The 13,853-nt window shown below is 39.1% G+C and overlaps 1 protein-coding gene across 1 annotated transcript in view; it reads left to right on the forward strand.

The window, feature by feature from the left end:
- Positions 1-13,853, forward strand: part of LOC133117936 (CUB and sushi domain-containing protein 1-like) — a 503,171-nt gene that overhangs the window by 118,974 nt on the left and 370,344 nt on the right. The gene's annotated exons all lie outside the window — the stretch shown is intronic.

Consider the following 13,853-nt stretch of genomic DNA (forward strand, 5'->3'; position numbering starts at 1 on the left):
AATGACATATTTCTCCACATGAATTATTAAGTAATCAAGTACATCATTATGATAATCAGTTTTAACAATAAAATTTCTTTTTTTTTTTTTTTTTACTTTTTAGCACTGGTTGTAAACATAATTATCTCAAATACATTGCTATTATGAGTCTTCCAGGCTTAACATGTGTCAGCCTGTCTGGAAGATCCATAGATGCTGAATGAATTCTCATGTCTTGACTAATTGTTGGTCATCTTTATTCCCTGGCTTCTAAAACAGTAGTGAGTAGATTTAGATACAGTATACAGTAGATTTTCTATATGAATGGTAGTCAATCAAGTAATGTTGGTCCTATAGATATTAGTGACTGTTAGGTAAAAACAATTATTGCGGTATGGTTCTTTTTATTTTTATTGTATTGCCTTCTGTGGCAAACACATTGATCACCTGAAAGAGAAGTGCAAAAAACATTCTTCTTCTTCTTCTTCTTCTTCTTCTTCTTCTTCTTCTTCTTCTTCTTCTTCTTCTTCTTCTTCTTCTTCTTCTTCTTCTTCTTCTTCTTCTTCTTCTTCTTCTTCTTCTTCTTCTTCTTCTTCTTCTTCTTCTTCTTCTTCTTCTTCTTCTTCTTCTTCTTCTTCTTAATAATATCATATTGCTGTGTGATGGCTGTGCGTCCAGTCAAGAGTGTCGCAGAATAGACATGGCTAGCTAGGAAATTAACAGGGTCTGACTGAATTGTATTTGTTTGCTCATCACATCACATATTTTATTTCTCTGTCCCTTGAATGCCACTAGGGGGAGAGCTGCATTTCAACCTGCGTATGGATTAAGCACACCAAAAATATTTGTGAAAAATATTAAAGTAAAATAGGTTCGTCGGGTCCTGGCCGTACCAGTAGTGACGGTGGCCCTATTGTCACTCAGAAAGGGAAGGTTTCAGTCCCCACATCATCGTGTACTGATTGAGAGAATGGCAGCAATGGGGATGGATCTGCAGCTGTGAATTGTAAAATAGTAGGTAAAAGCCAGTAGGTAAAAGGAGTCTCCTGGTGAACAAGTTAAATGAAGCGTGTTAAAGGCTTTCTGTGGGTAGGCTGTGATTATGACTGTCCCTGTTTGCTCCTATGCCGAGCTTGGCCAGGTTGGGGCCCTTAAGCTGTGAAAGTGTGTTTTCTGATCATGCAAATCGTGTGGGTTGTGCAAGCACTCGCATCTTGTCGATGGGAGATTTGGCATTTACTTCTAAATTACAGACAGGGGATTAAAGGAGGGCAGAAAATATGAGATTGATACATTTTCTGCATCTGTCTAACTAGATTTTATTATGTGTTTGCATGTCCAACCAGTACTAATTACACAACCAAGACATCTAAAGATTGGACACAGTACAGTAGCAGAAGTGTCATGTTTTAGCTTCGTCAATAGAAAAAAAAACCTGAAGGATCTCAGAGAATACAAAAGGGGTCTGTCCTAGAATGATAAATATATATTCCCTGCTCACAGCCTGGGAATTACCTGGGATATGGCTCGGCTCCATAAAATGAGGAATCCCCGGTTACTCAACCCCAGATTCACTCAGGGAACCTCATTCATTATGATACATGCTGGTAAAAAATCATTTTGCAACATATAGTTTCACTACCTGTCTAGCATCAGCCTGCTTGTATTTCTAATATAGGCCTATGTTTCAAGAATAGGCCATTAATTCCTCCAAAACTACTAATGAAATACAGTTTCTATTGTAGACTACAGTGGTTAGCAGAGCTGTGTAGCAAAGCACACCCAAGTAATTTTTAAAATCTCTCTAGCCAATCACTACATGGCTAGATTGTGTACTCAACAAGTAGGTCTGTCATTACAATAAAGAATGGGGCAACATTAGGTGGTCACATTGGCTCAGGAGGTAAGAGCAATCACCTGGCTGTCGGAGGGTTGTTGGTTCGATCCCACCCTTGGTGTGTCAAAGAGTCCCTGAGCAAGATGCCTACTCCCAATTGCTCCTGACAAGCTGGTTGGTGCCTTGCATGGCAGCCAATCACCTGTGTGTGTGTGTGTGTGTGTGTGTGTGTGTGTGTGCGTGTGTGTGAATGGGAAACAACAATTGTACAGCACTTTGGATAAAGGTACTATATAAATACAGACATTTACCATTTATCCTAAAGAATAATACAATATTTTGTGAATGTATTTAAATGCTCGCCAAAATAAAATGAAAATACCCTCTATTGTGGAGCCATAGGTATTTTCACTGTCCTCCTCAGAATGATAATTTTTTTGTTGTCAAACAAGCCTCAATAACTGTTTTTGCCTTACCCTGCGCACATGCTAAAAATTCTACAGTTTCTTATCCCTATATGGCTGAGTTTTATTTGAGATCCAACAAGTTATACTGTGGTTTTGTGCTCACGGATTGGGAGAATGCATATACTTAGCAACTGCATTACCGGTGCTGGTGCAGTTGCTTATATTATGCATTTGGTTCGCTGGACCATTGACATGAAATGGACACTGACATTACCTTGATTCTTCCAAAATGCAGAGAAGGTAAGGTCACCCCATGCTTGTTCTGCCACCCATGTTACAAAATAAGGAACTGTTGCTTACACAATGGCATCTTAAAATAGGTTATACAGAACAAACTGCAAGTTTTGATGCTTTCAAACTGTATATACTGTTTGAAAATTGGCCCTTGAAAAAAGAACGAATGCAAAAAAAAACCCCACTCCTTAAGGTGCAATTTACAGGGTTAAAAACTTTAACACCTGTGTAAGATAATGTAATATTTTGCATCTGGCAACACTGGTTAGGCATCTCCCTCAAAAGGAACTGCATCTAACTGTCGGCAGATTATCATTTGGTTATGTCTTTATCAATCTTCCAGTCAGGCAAGAAACACAACAGCAACTAGGTCAGGAATTAGCCTAAGGTCAGTGTTATTTATCTTGCAGACCTGGAATTGTCTTGGGTCTGTGGTGAATAGCAAGGACGCGAGACTTTCCTGTGACCATCGTGTGACGTGAATAGGTCAGACCTGGGTCGGTCCTGGGTTTTGTGTGAGAAAGGGGTATTACTCAGCCAGCCAGTTAAATTTGGTGGTGATCACTTGGTCAGATTGAAAGATAAGCAGAATGTTTTGGACATGATACCTTTGGATGAAATGCTCAGATTTTTATTTGAGATCCAACAAGATGATCAACAAAGAGCCAAAGCCTTTGATTGAACACATCACAGGGATGGCAGTGTGAGATCACTGCCCTGGGATACCAAAATTAACACAGTGAAAACAGCACAGTGGAAGTATGAGCATACTGTAAGTGCAGTTACTATGGAAGCAAAGTGATAAGTCTCCAGGCATATTCCCCTATGGAATCAAGCATCCCAGATCCTTAAACCCAGAGCAAAAGCACAAGCAGTCCAACATGGGGATCAGCAGTCAGTACACAGAATGTAAAGGACTTCAAAGAGTCAACTCAGCTTGTTTATTTAATACAAATTCATCAGATTTATCATGACATATTAATTATCCTACTGACTGACTCATACTGCACACAAAGGACTTTATAAAGTGGAACAAATAAATGAACCAATGTAGATAAAATTTCATGGCACAAACACACACGAGCACAAACCTAAAACATGTTTGAATTCTATAAATAGCTCAGTGAAACTGCAAACATGTTCAAAGTTCTGCTCTGCTCCTGATCACACAGAAGTGACTGATACACAATGCATTTCAAACAGAAATCACTTGGCATGACTTAAATGCGGATTAGGAACAAATTAATTATTTTTCCTGTAAAGGTATGAGCAGTAATACATGTCATGGTCATAAGCAACCTCAAGATGGATATTTAAAATTTGATCACGGTTGGATGAAGAATATTTTAGCATGATTAGATAAAGAACAGTTTTGACTTTGACATTACCGTGCGACGCAGTGTGCAGAGAAAGGCAGCTGAACTTTATCCCAGCTCAGTGAGTTTTTATCCACTGTGAGGCACTGCTGTTGTGCACTTGAATATCCTCAGAATGTGTGGCCGGAGAACTTGGCTCCACAGTGTCATTAGGAGCACGGTAAAGCAGTGTTGTACCTCCTGGGTCCTTGAAGGTGTGGTGGGGGATCCCTGGCCAACTGGCACGGGTGCAGATGGAATCCCCCCCAAATCCCCTGACTCCCCTTCTCTGTTCAATCTTTAAATATATATTAAAAAGCTTTTTTTAAACACAAAACCTTTTCAAATACACCCATTATTAACTCATGATGGGGTCCCCATTTCAATCATAAACTACTCGGCACATTAATGCAGGTGTAGCATATGCCCACAGCTTATTTCATGCTACAGTCAGAAACTACAGCATATTGCTTTCTGTCATAACCATGTGACTTTCAGTGGAACTATTTTTACACCGTTTTTTATTTTTATCTGTTGGATCTTCACCAGACCATATATAGACATTTTTCTGAAATAAAGTGGCAAGCTCCTGTTTCAATAACAAGACACTGCACAGCAGCCTTTTTTAAACCTTCGAAAAGAGCAGGCAGGAACGGGCAAAGTTCAGCCAAGGCTTAAGGACAAAAAGAAGGAAAACAAAGACATTATGTTTAAGCGATTGTTTATGCCTACATAATGCACAGTTCTGTTTGCTGAAGCACTAAGACGGACTCCTCCAGTGTACCACGCGGACACAGACCGTTTATCATTAGTCATAGGTCATTGTACTGTCTAGCAGAGCCTTTTCTGTAAACTATTTCAGCCAATTAATAAAGCTGATTACAAACATTAGGTCTGAAAGCATGAAAGGGAATTGAACCATTGCACTTATGACCCAACAGCTAAAATATCGACATGGTGCGATATGAGTGCACCCTCTCCAAATGTTTTCCTGCCTCACAAACATAGCTTCCAGGTACCTAAAATCATTTAAAAGATGCTAAAATCAACAGCTGTACCAATCGCATTCATGTTGTTTTGCACTCAAAAGAAGTTGCACCAGTAGAAAGCATTCAAGTTTATGAAAAGGGAATTCAATAAAATAAGAACAATAGAAGAACTACCACAAGGAACTGAATCATGATGCGGAGACAGACAAATACGTGTGTGTGTGTGTGTATGTGTGTGTGTGTGTGTGTGTGCGTGTGTGTGTGCGCGCGCGCGCGCATGTGGGGGTAGGGGTCTTGGATCCCCCTGAAATGCCAGAGAGATGTGGAAAATATGCACAAGTTGATCATGAAGACCTTGAAAAAGGGAGCTCATGCATATGCAAATTAGAAAAACAATTTGTTTTAAAGGATTCTGAGCCAAAAATCTGCAGGTAAAGGCTGGCTTACATAGTGGTCCTGGTGCCATACATTGCAGATGTGTAATGCATGACAGTGTGTTCTAGTTGAAGAACCAGAGGTAATGCATTGCATACATACTGCATGTTTTTCTTCTGAAGTTGACCGATGATTTTCAAAAGATAACATTTCAGGGGGAAAGTAAACTGAAAATGAAATATGGTCATTTGCTTCTTGATACATTGACAGATACATTTATTACATTTCAGTGCCAGATGAACAAAACAACCCCCAGTCAACAGTTTGTCAGCAGATGACAGTTTGTCAGATACAGGCAGTGACATCTCTGCACACCAACAGTGCACACCCCGAGCGGGACAAAGTATTCTTCTGCTCGCATGAAATAGAGTTGTGCAACAACAAACAAACCTAATCAATGCAGTGTTGTTTCAGAGACAGACAGACAAATAAGAACCAAGGCAAATGACAATAAGAAATACGACCAATCATAAATCACATCAACATTCAATCTCAATTTCAATTCATAAAACTCCCATCCCATTAAATTGTAAAAATAAATCATTAAGGAGCAACAGGATGATGAAATGCACTATTCAGAATTAAATTACTACACTTTACTTGTGTATGTATGTATGTATGTGTGTGTCTAAAGATAAGGTCTTTGACACTTTTGGGTAACAACTTTTGTTGGGAGGATACTGCAGTAACTTCTTTGTTGATTGTAGGGATGAGAGACTTAGTGGTCATAGGCTGCACAAAGGACAAATGCTGATAGCTTTGTGGATGTGTCCTACATTATTGTCTGACAATGAAAAACATTTGCACAGTACTATACACTCAGTGACCACTTTTAGGTAGATCTGTACACCAGCTTGTTAATGCAAATATTTAATCAGCCAAAGTGGCAGCAACTAAATGTTATAAAAGCATGCAGATATGGTCAAGAGGTTCAGATGTTTTTCAGACCAAATGTCAGAATGGGGAAGAAATGTGATGTAGGTGACTTTGACTGTGAATGATTGTTGGTGCTAGACAGAGTAGTTAGAGAGTTTGAGAGTCCGTAGAGTTTGCAGAGAATGGTACGAAAAAAACAAAACATCTGCAGCAGTTCTGAGAGAGGTCAAAGGAGAAGGGCTGGTCAAAGCTGACAAAGGTGACAGGAACACAAATAACCACACATTACAACAGTGGTATGCAGAAGAGCATCTCTGAACACACAACGTGTGAAACCTCTTCAGTGGATAGGCTACAGCAGCCGCAGATTTAATAAGTCTGAAAAATAAGTCTAATAAATACCTAATAGTGCTCACTGAGTGTATGTGCGTATGTATTGCATTTTTGTACATGCTATGTGCGTATGCCGTTCTAATGCACGCTGAAATCCTTTACTGAACCAGGGCCTTTCATATGCCACAGGGACTTAGCCACGTCAGGCATAGCTGCAGGTACACAGACTGAAACCTTGGCAGTCACTGGCCTTTAAATTGTCTTCAGCAGAGGCAGGCAAAGACACCTGCAGGGTGGCACTCAGTGGCAGACACATTAGCAAGAAAGAGTGCTCTTTACAGGCATTTTGGAGAGATAGTTTACTGTGTTTTCTATCAGTACTCTGTGTTCTAGCCTTCATATTTGAGGCTAGTAAATAACAATTCTCTCTGTCCCATGTCTTAAGGCTGGGGCACTGGAACTTGAATACCACTGAGTATACTTATGATAAAATTAAAATTATCTTCAAATCCTATGGTGTCCCGTTATGCATTTTGTATCTATTCTCACTATCGGTCGTGACACAAAGAACACATTATCATTACTTCCTGCCTCACCTTTTTGGTTACACTTAAAACCAAAAAAGCATCTGCTGAGTAACAATAATGAGTATGTAATTTTAGTTGACTAAAATGGCTTATTTTAGCTGACTAGGGGCTGATGGTAAGTGGGGTGGGAGGTGGTCTGGTATATGTTCTTTGTCCTCCAGTTGTTATATTTTCACAGGCTTAACAGTCAGCTACAGTAGATGGCAAGGTCATGTTACTGTGAGCTTATGCCAATTTATTAGTAACACCTGGAGCTTGCTATCTGGCCTGTTAGCAGGTCAAATTCTCTTGGTTTTTTTATTTAACCTGCTGGCTTGCTCCTTAGCCAACAATTCCCACTAGCTAGCTAAGTAAAAAAAAAAATCCAATAAATGAAATGGTGAGCAGAAACAGGAGGAGGGGGGGCGTGCGTGCACACACATTATTCCTGAGGTGGGGCTCATTCGGTAATATCACTCCTCTTAGCCACGGCTATGAATTCTCAGGCCCGGGACAGAATATACCCCCCCGCTAATTAAAAACACATTAAAAACAGTTACACCTTATGGAAAACTGTCCCAGTTTTACCCTCCCGTCTGCAATCCTGGCTACTGCGGTCTCTTTATATGAGTGACAACCGCATGATGTCGTTTTGTCATGGGCTGACATACAATACATGACTGGCGTGTGGCCACTACATTCTGGACTGGCTTATGCATTTGTATGGATTCCAGTTAAATGTATAATATTTATCTAATATCATATGAGCAGTTGTATTTTACACATAATTTTCATGAAAATAATTCATAGTCAAGCTATTGCTTGCTGATTAATGGACTACCCTTCACTGGGATTACTAATGTAGATAAACAAATATCTGTATGTCGGTCCTTATGAGTGCTTTGGCATCCTTGAGAATCCCTGTACGTAATAATTTTAGTTTTCCTTGTTCATTTTGATTCTCAATGTTTTTTGGGAACCATGCCCCTATTTAGTTAACCAAACTGATATTGTACTCATGATTTGTTTAGCATCCTATGTTAACTTGATAATACATTATTATTGTATTATACATTTTTCTGACGAGCACTAAATTGCTTATCCAGGCAGTATTTTACCTGGGCCACCTGGAATAAATGTAGCTAAAACAAAAGAACAGGGACTTAAGCATATTTTAAAAAATTCTAGATTTCTTTGTTTAAATGTCTCACTTTGTAAATTCTTCTCCCACTTTATTACAATGGAGTGTCCATGGATATGGTGGCCATTTTGATTTATTTCTGTTCATGAGCAGCCTTTTTCTTTGACCTGAGCCAAGAAGCTTCCAGTACAATATTCAGCTTAGCGAGTAAGAAGTTGATGACACAAAAACACTCTAAAAACCCCAGCCCTCTTTTCTGTGTTTTTAGAAGTGACACGGACAGAAAGCTGTCTCATTGTGTATGCTTGAGACCGAAGACCGAAGGAAATCTCTTCAAGAGATCAGCGCTCTTTCCTGCCAAAATCTTATGAAATAATAATGCCCTTGCTCCACACGTAAATGGCATAACTTGTCCTGGAGAGCTGTCAAAACCTACATTGAGGACTCATTATCAATATCTTAACAACACCAATATTTCGCAAGAGTCTGAAATCAAGTTTCCATTCATTAGTAATTCTGTTGAGTTGGAAACGCTACGCGTGATTCCAGCATGTGTAAAAATAGAGGAAATGGCGGAAAGGCCAAAGCGGTCCTTCAGCAACCTCATTTAGGGCCAAACTCAATTTTAAATAGTACCTTTATTTATTGTTTGGTGTTACTTTAAATTCCAGAAGTGGTGCTCTTCCTTTCTGTATAAAAATTCACCCATTCTGAGCATAGAAAGGAAATACATTATGTTACCAACACTGCAAGTGGATCTCATTCTCAATTTCTATTAATGTATAAAGTAATGGATATTGGCCACTTTTTGCTAAATACTGTAAGCCCTACCTTATGTAACATGCAACAAAACATATTTCTCACTTGCAGAGTGAGCTAGAAGTGGGCTGACATTTTGCTTAAACATTTTACAATGTTTTGATAAGTACTAAGTGGCAGTCATAGCACTCTGGGGCCTGTTCCTCTCTTGTGGCAGAGACTGAGAAGGGCACGGCATATTATTTCATAGTGGAAAAGGAGACTAGGGGAAAATGAAATTATTGGAGGGAGTAGTTGTGGTGGGTCATTGGGGCTAATCATTCCTCCGTACTAAGTATAAAACTAGCGCGCCAGTGCAGTGATGGGGAAACTACCTGAGGAGATGTCATCTTTCAAATGGCATGTTAAATGGCTCAGTTGACTCACAATGCTGGACACAGTGCCACTGATTATAAAGAGTGTTCCGGCAAAAGTCAACCAAATCACCACCTTAGCCATGAGCATAAAGGACAAGTTTCAACTCACTGTGATTCATGGGAACTGTGGACTGCTTATATTTAGTGTGATATTTTGGAATATCTAATGTACTTTTTTTTTCTCCCTGACAAACACTTCTTTGTTGTAAAACGGTAACAAAGGACATGATCATTTAAATTAGTTTTCTTTCTTTCTTTAATTTAGTACAAAGTTTATGAATAAATGCACTGTGCTCAGGCAGTGTGGGGGTAAATCAATGAATGAAGCTGTAATTAGTTCAACTTTGACTCTCAAATAAAATCAGACAGCAAGATCATTTATACTTCAATACAATTTCGCAGAAGGGAATTATATGGTTCACTGTATATGTTGTACCAGAAGCATCATGAAGACCAGAGTTCAGTACTGATAACATGTGATAACTTCTTAAGAACTGGATACATCTGGTATGCAGTATAGCTAGCTTAGTGACCATTTATGTAGCTACAGTACGTGAGTGACAATTAAAAGGTAGATGAGTGACAACTGAAAGTAACTAAGAGAGTGCCAATTAAAGGTGACAGGGTCACAGAAAATTAATCAGAGCGTGCGGTTTCAGATCTGCCTCTGGAGAATTGTCTTTGTTTCACTGTCGAACAAAGAATGGATCCAAATTAACATTTGCAAAAATCTGTCTTTTAGACAAAAACAGCAAGTTTATATATTTATAAATACAGTATATAGTTTATATATTTCCATGGCAAAAAAAGTATTTTGCTTATGTAAGATGTTATTTACAGATTTGTAACAAACAAACAAACGCTTTCCACCAAAAGAAGAACGTATTGGAAATGTAGCGTCTTGATTATCGGCATGTTCCGTCTGTCACATATCTTGCATGAGATGAAAAACCCCTATCTTGCATGAGATGTTGTATATTCTACTGCACGCAATAATGCTAAATAATAAAGCAATTAGTAGGTAGGCCAAGCCATACAAGCCAGTATCAAGGATTTGACAGCACCATGTCAGGAAGTTCATTGATTTGTCTACACATCTCAGAACCTTCATTCAGAAGCAAACGTCTTGTATGAGGATTGCAGGCTTTCCCTGGGTTGTTGAGTTATTGACGGCAGACATTTGTGCAGCATAGCTCCAGTGGCCCTTTCTAACTTATAGAATAGGTTAGAAAGGGAGCCAAATAAAGCCAAAGGTCTCAGTATTTATTTCAATTGTGAGATGAGTATCGGACAAGTGCTATGGCTTTGGCTACCAGTGGCACTGAGATTGTCATTAGGCCTATAATTCGAAATCTGTCCTTTTTCGTGCTGTCGACATTAGGCTCATTGCATCTGGAGTTTTTTTGGTGGAAGGGAAGGAGTAACCACACATTTGGGGTTTTTTGTCTTTGCTAATTCATGTGGGGCTGAATTTAGCCCTCATGAAATTATTTTCTTTTAACACTTTTCTTTTATCCATTTCAAGCATGAATTTCTTGCTGCATTCACACAGATTTTTGTGTTGTTCATTATTATCTTAAAATACCACATTATATTATAGTCTTTTCTACAGTTTTTAAAAACTAGGTGTGACATGAATAGCATACATTCAATAAATGCAAAAAACATTTATTTTAATGTGGGACAAAATTAATTCTGTGTCTCTATCATTTTAAATATGAATTGAATTCAGGCACAAGCACATTGGTAATTGTGCCTGTTTGAAATTGTATGGTGGGACAAAATTTTGTGACAAGAAAGAAGCAGTCCCTCATATTTGTTAACTTCCTTTTTAATATGAACTGAATAGAAGCACAAGCACATTGCAAATTGTTCCAGTTAATGCAATAGGCTGTTCTACGAAGGCTTGCTATTGGCTGTTTCCTGGGCGCCATCATTGTATTTCCTCTTTACAGCATCTAGGTGTGCTTTGAATTAAACTGAGATCAGCACCTAAGAATGCCACTTGCCATTTGCTAAAAAATGGTCTTGGCGCTGTTACGTATAGCACGTAGGTCCTACTTTTTTGTGACACTTTTTTAACCCCTAAGTCAAACTTTGAGACCTAGGAGTAATACAGAGCAGCTTTATACTATAAAACTGATGTTTACACGATAATACATTGGGAACTCTCTAGAGCAGAAATGGGCTAAATTGCGCTTAGCAATGCCAATTATTTCTGGTCGAGGGCAGAAGTAACTGCTTAAACGGTTTCCTGCTACAATGTACAGTGCATGTTACATTACATTATATGGCATTTAGCAGACGCTCTTATCCAGAGCGACGTACAACAAAGTGCAAATCAAACACAAGAACAAGTGCAAAGAGGACCTGAGAGGACAGTACAGTTCCGAGTCCTAGTGTAAACATTCAGAAAATCAGAACCCTTGAAGAGTACAACTTTCAAACTAGTATACCACAGTTTGGCAGCTAGAATACAACAATACAACAGCCAATAAAAAACAACAATACCTATACAAGTAACAATATCTATACAATCTATACATAAGTGCCATTACAGTCTAAGGCTAATCATGGAGGTGAGTTGGGGAGGGAAAGGTGTAGCCTGAAGAGATGGGTCTTCAGTCTGCGCTTGAAGGAGGTCAGAGACTCTGCCATTCTGATATCCACCGGGAGGTCATTCCACCACCGTGGGACCAGGACAGACAGCAGTCGTGAGCGTGAAGTGCAGGTGTGGCGAGGGGGAGGCGCCAGATGACACAAAGTGACAGAACGGAGGGGTCTTGTTGGTGTATGAATGTACATGTGGTGCATGCATTCCATTTAGGCGTCTAGGAAAGACACATTGCAATGTTAAATGTAATCTTGCTACCAAAGACTGCAGCACTGGATCAATCCCTCAAGCAAAGGGCAGTCCTCAAAGGAATAGTGAAGTTCTGAAGTTTTGTGAACTTTCTGCACAAAGACGACATTCAGATTAGGAGTATGAACTAATTCTATATCAAGCACTGACACAGCACTGTATTATAAATAGCAAATCAGTAGCCCCACCATGAAACCAAGTGTGAAGTGGTAATTACGGGTGAAATCAGTTATTATTGTCCATCCGTGGGCTGAGATTGCCTAGCAACCACGGCACTGAAATTGAAGCCTGAATCAATATGGCCAAAAATAGACTTGACAATTAAATAAAAACAAACAAACAAAAACAAACAGTCTTTCTCTCTCTCACACACACACATACATGCACACACCCACACCCTCACAAACACAAACACAAACACACACTCACACACACACGGGGAACACTGTCCAAAGTAATTATTCATTTTGAATTTTAATGTCATTGTTAATTGCATTCAAAGTAGGTGAGGGAAAATTCGAATAATTATACAAAATATTATTTGGATATCGAGAGCCCGTTATATATATAATAAATATATATATATATTTCATACATTTATTTTTGCCAATAGGAATTTCACAGATGTTCCCAAGCAATCGTGAAACAGAGTGTGTTCTGAGGCAAAATGGTTGCAGTGCATCTCCCAGGTGGGTGCTAGACACTAGTGGTGATTCCTGCCACCATCACTGTAAAGCACTTTCATCCTGAGAAAAGTGCTATAATGCAAATAATAGTAATAATACTAATAATAATTTATCTTCTTAATATATATAAATACCTATGGCCTGGATTCAATCAAAATGAATTTCAAATAAATTCAAATCTTGCTTCTCATGTAATTATTTTTTTCATTTATATTTGTGATCGCTGCAATGAGGGGGAGGGATAAATACAAATTAAATTGTGTCATGAAATAAATAAAAACCAACTCTGCTTTTTGAAACATAAGTAAGTAATTGAGGAGAGCGTGCTTCTCTTTGAATCTGCACCACTTTCTGGGTCATGCTTGTCAGGTGCGACTCAGTTGGGCGCAAGGCAAAGCATTAAGACAGCATACCCTGTTGATCTCATGTTGTCCTGACTTGTACTTACAGCTCGCCAGAGCCTGGGACACAATCCCCGATTTCTCTAAATCAAAAGCAAGAGTTTTTCAAGTCCACCTGTCAAATTTGGCCCCAATTTATTTTGGCAGAATTCATTGGAGTTGGCATGGAAATTGGAAATACCACACCGCACAATTTCCCAGCTTTAACTTTCCATCAAGTAAAAACTAAGAACCGAAACATGCAATGCAATGGGGAAGGCAGTACTTAAAGTGGGCTGAAATGGACTGGGACCAAGACTTTTTTTTTTGCTCAAATGAGTAACAAGCGCTTTTTCTAGCAGCATTCTGATACTTCTCAGATGCTTTTTTTATTTTATTTCTTTGCAGTCCCCCCCCCCCTTCCCCCCCCCTTCACTATCACAATCTTCAACACCACCCACCTCCGTGCAGGTTTGCAATATCCCACCCCTCGCGCCACGATCGCAATCTCTCTACCCCCTGTCTGCGATTGCAATC

The sequence above is a fragment of the Conger conger genome, chromosome 18, assembly GCF_963514075.1.
Source record: "Conger conger chromosome 18, fConCon1.1, whole genome shotgun sequence".
NCBI classification, from domain to species: Eukaryota; Metazoa; Chordata; class Actinopteri; order Anguilliformes; family Congridae; genus Conger; species Conger conger.